The sequence below is a fragment of the Triticum dicoccoides genome, chromosome 1B (genome assembly GCF_002162155.2).
Source record: "Triticum dicoccoides isolate Atlit2015 ecotype Zavitan chromosome 1B, WEW_v2.0, whole genome shotgun sequence".
NCBI classification, from domain to species: domain Eukaryota; kingdom Viridiplantae; phylum Streptophyta; class Magnoliopsida; order Poales; family Poaceae; genus Triticum; species Triticum dicoccoides.
In genome coordinates this window covers 678,114,833-678,119,300 of record NC_041381.1, presented here as the reverse complement: position 1 = coordinate 678,119,300, position 4,468 = coordinate 678,114,833, and the positions used below count along the sequence as shown (strand labels likewise).

The 4,468-nt window shown below is 45.1% G+C and overlaps 1 pseudogene; it reads left to right on the top strand.

Moving 5' to 3' along the window:
* LOC119312275 overlaps nt 1–2,055 on the top strand; it is a 2,861-nt pseudogene extending 806 nt beyond the window's left edge.
* Nucleotides 2,056–4,468: the final 2,413 nt, after the last annotated feature.

Below are 4,468 nucleotides of genomic sequence, written 5' to 3'. Positions count from 1 at the left end.
GTCTTCATAGCGGCTTTCGTAGATGTAGGATTATCGTTGTGCTTCCACCGCAGCGGGCTCAGCCGTAGGCGTGGACGGTGAGGCAGCTAGCTTCCACGGCCTTCCTGCGGGGGTGGCGCGGGGAGGCATACCGCGCGCTCGCATCGCGGTGTACAAGTCCATCTTTGCTGGCTATGGCGATTCGGCCACTGTGCTGGCCGCCATTGACGACGCGATCCACGACGGGGTGGATGTGTTGTCGCTGTCCCTCACTGCGGCGCACGAGAACTCGTACGGCGCCCATGCTCAAGAAGGGGATCACTGTGGTGTACTCCGCCGGAAACGACGGGCCCATGCTGCAGACAGTCGAGGATACCTCGCCTTGGGTCCTCACTGTCGCGGCGAGCAAGATCGACCGCTCGTTCCCGACGGTGATTACGTTGGGAAACAAGCAGCAAATGGTGGGCCAGTCTCTTTATTACCAAGTGAAGAACATCAACTCATCATCACACACGGCTAGCAATTTCACAAAGCTTATATGTGCACCATCGTGAGTAAAAACGGAAAAACTCCCGAGCTCTGACCAACCATGCATGCATGAAATATCTTACCCATGCTTGAACTTGATTTGCTTTTCTGGATCTAGTTGTGTGCCGAGACATGAGGTTCTTCATCAGATTGACGTGAAAGGGGCTATCCTGGTGTGCTTAAACGATAATGACGCGATCAATTCATCAGATGATTTCCACCATGCGGCCAAGTACGTGGTGGAAGGCGGGGGGTCCGGGCTCATCTTCGCGCAATACACGACGGACACCCTGAGTTCCACAGTGGCTTACTGCCTGGGCATCGCCTGCGTTATCGTCGACATCTACATCTCCACGAGGGTATGCGGACACGCCATGGACTCAAGGTACGTCCACACAAGTAATTCTACAGTTACGGATTAAAACCTCCTGATCGATGTGGCATCACTTGGTTGCAAAACCCACAGTAAACATACGTGAGTGCAGTCTGTACGCATACGTCCACAGACTGCACCATAAAGTTTCACGAAAATTATACAAATAAAATGGAATACATATGTTTATCTCTGAATCTGATCTTCTTTTTGCAATAAACAGCTCTCCCACAGCAAAAATCGAACCCACGCGCACCGTCATGAGCAAAGATGTGCTGGCATCCAAAGTGGCGTCCTTCTCTTCGAGAGGCCCATCGGCTGATTACCCGGCCTTCATCAAGCCTGATGTAGCTGCGCCCGGGGCCAACATCTTAGCAGCAGCGGGAGATTCCTACGTAACTAAGTCAGGGACGTCCATGGCAGCCCCGCATGCAGCGGGTGTCGCCGCGCTGCTCAAAGCTCTGCACCCGGATTGGTCTCCTGCTGCAATAAAGTCAGCTATCGTCACCATTGGTTAGTAACAACATGCAAGTAGAACATCCAATTAGTTCTTACTAGTTCATGCACTTGTGGTCATTACCTAAGTTTTGTTGGTTTTGCTTGCATGGTACAATGAAGCGCATGTAACTGATGGACACGGCATGGCGATCCTGGCGGAAGGACTACCGCGGAAGATCGCCGACCCGTTCGACTATGGAGGCGGGAACATCAACCCATGCGGGGCAGATCATTCCGGCCTAATTTATGACATTGATCCACACGATTACAACAAATTCTTTCGATGCGCCAACGTCAAGGAGGGGATATCTGCGTTCGCAAGCTGCAACACCACCTCTATGCCGGAGTATAACCTCAACCTGCCGGCCATCTCAGTTCCCGATTTGAGGAGTGCGATCACCGTCTCGAGGACGGTGACCAACGCCGGCGAGCTCCATTCTGTGTACTACCTAGCAGTCCAGAGCCCGACCGGAGTCAAGATGGAGGTTTTCCCGGATGTTCTTGTGTTCGATGCTACAAACAAAGTCCGGAAATTCGAGGTGAAGTTGTCACCTATCTGGAACTTGCAAGGGGGCTACACGTTTGGCAGCATCACTTGGCAAAATGACCGACAAGTGGTGAGGATTCCAGTTGCAACCCGGATTACAATTCAGGATTTCTATGCATATGTTGCATAATGATAATATAAAACCACATCCCATGCTTAAAATAAAATTGAGACCCACATGACACCAACTAGGAAGCCATATCATCTGACATGTGGGATCTCTCTCTCTCTCTCTCTTAAAATAAAATTGAAACCCACATGACACCAACTAGGAAGCCATACCTAGTTCTTCCAAAAAGAAGAAAAAAAAAATGATAAGACTTTGCATGCTTCTAGTGAACCTGTTATACACACACCTGAGAATCACAATGATATTTCTATCTCTGATGCTGAAACACAATCAGGTGATGAACATGAACCTAGTGATAATATTAATGATAATGTTCATGTTGATGCTCAACCTAGCAAAAATAATGAAGTAGAGATTGAACCTACTGTTGATCTTGATAACCCACAATTAAAGAATCAACGTTATGATAAGAGAGATGTTGTTGCTAGGAAGCACGGTAGAGAAAGAGAACCATGGGTTCAGAAACCCATGCCCTTTCCTCCTAAACCATCCAAGACAAAAGATGATGAGGATTTTGAGCGCTTTGCTGAAATGATTAGACCTATCTTCTTACGTATGCGCTTGACTGATATGCTTAAATTAAATCCTTATGCTAAGTATATGAAGGATATCATTACAAATAAAAGAAAGATACCAGAAGCTGAAATTTCTACCATGCTTGCTAATTACACTTTTAAGGGTGGAATACCAAAGAAACTCGGAGATCCAGGAGTACCAACTATACCATGCTCCATTAAAAGAAATTATGTTAAAACTGGTTTATGTGATCTTGGAGCCGGTGTTAGTGTTATGCCTCTCTCTTTATATCGTAGACTTGAATTGAATAAGTTGACACCTATTGAAATATCTTTGCAAATGGACGATAAATCAACTGCTATACATGTCGGTATTTGTGAGGATGTGCCTGTTGTGGTTGCAAATGTCACTATCTTAACGGACTTTGTTATTCTTGATATTCCCGAGGACGATAGTATGTAGATTATCCTTGGTAGACCCTTTTTGCATACTGCAGTGGCTGTTATTGATTGCAACAAAGGCAATCTCACTTTTCATGTTAATGGTAATGAGCATACGGTACAATTTCCGAGGAAACAACCTCAAGTTCATAGCATCAATTCTATTGAAAACATTCCAACTATCTTTATTGGAGGTTTTGAATTTCCTCTTCCTACTGTCAAGAAAAAGTATGATATTCTTATTATTGGGGATGTTCATATCCCCGTTGAGGTAACCTAATGTTATTCGAAATTTCTCCGGTTTCGTGTTATTCGGAATGAGTTTGTTAACAAGACTTGATCAACCTGGTTAGTGGATTAATTTTGATGATCATGAGATGGATGAAACTAGAAGGCACAACCTTCTGTACCCTCTTTTTACTTTCTGTTATTTAGAATAAATAAAGCAAAAATAGTATTATCCGTCTGTTTTCTGAATTATCCGTGCAATAAAAAATATCCCGAAAATAAAAGTGCTCCAAATGCCCTGCAAATTTACTATGATTTTTTATGGAATATTTGAGGACTTTAGGCACTGAAAACACTGCAGGAGGGGCAAGCACCTGGCCATGAGGGTGGAGGGCGCGCCCCCCTGTCTCGTGGGCCCACGGTGGCTCCCCTCCACTTATTCCTGCACCCACACACTCCATCTTCTTCCCAAAAAAATCTTCATCCAGCTCAAGTACGAGTTTTAGCTCATTTTGCTGCGATTTTCGATCTCCTTGCTCAAAGCTCCATTCACGAAACTGCTTTGGGAGATTGTTGCTTGGTATGTGACTCCTCCATTGGTCCAATTAGTTTTTGTTCTAGTGCTTTATTCATTGCAAAATTTTGCTGCATAGGTGACCCTATTCTTGAGCTTGCATGTTAAATTTATGAGGTCCCAAGTAATTCTAATGCATGATATAGGCTCCAGACGGAGCATACAATTGAAGTGCTCAAGTTCTCTACCAAATGACTGTATCTCATGAGCTTGCTCAACCACGGAGCGCTCTTCAGTCATCCTGTAGTCATAGAATTGTTCCATGATGTACAGCTCAGTGCCAGCATCCGAGACTCCAAACTTGGCCTCGAGTGCGTCCCACATATCTTTTCTATTGTCAATTGATGCATAAGCATAAACTATGTTCTCACCAAGAACACTCAAGAGAGCAGCCTTAAACAGGGTATCCATTTTCTGAAAAGATTGTTCCTCTTAAGGATCAAGAACTCCTTTAGCTTAGCCTAAAGTGGCGTCATAGCAGCTCATGGTCTGAAACCATAAGACTACTTTCACGCGCCACCTCTTATAGTGGATACCCTCAAACATAGGAGGCCTCGCATGACAAATATAGCAGAGATAAACCAAGTCATGCAATCTGACAGAGAGAAGGTAAATAGCGTCTTCATATATGAACTGCAACAAACATACTCGTGGT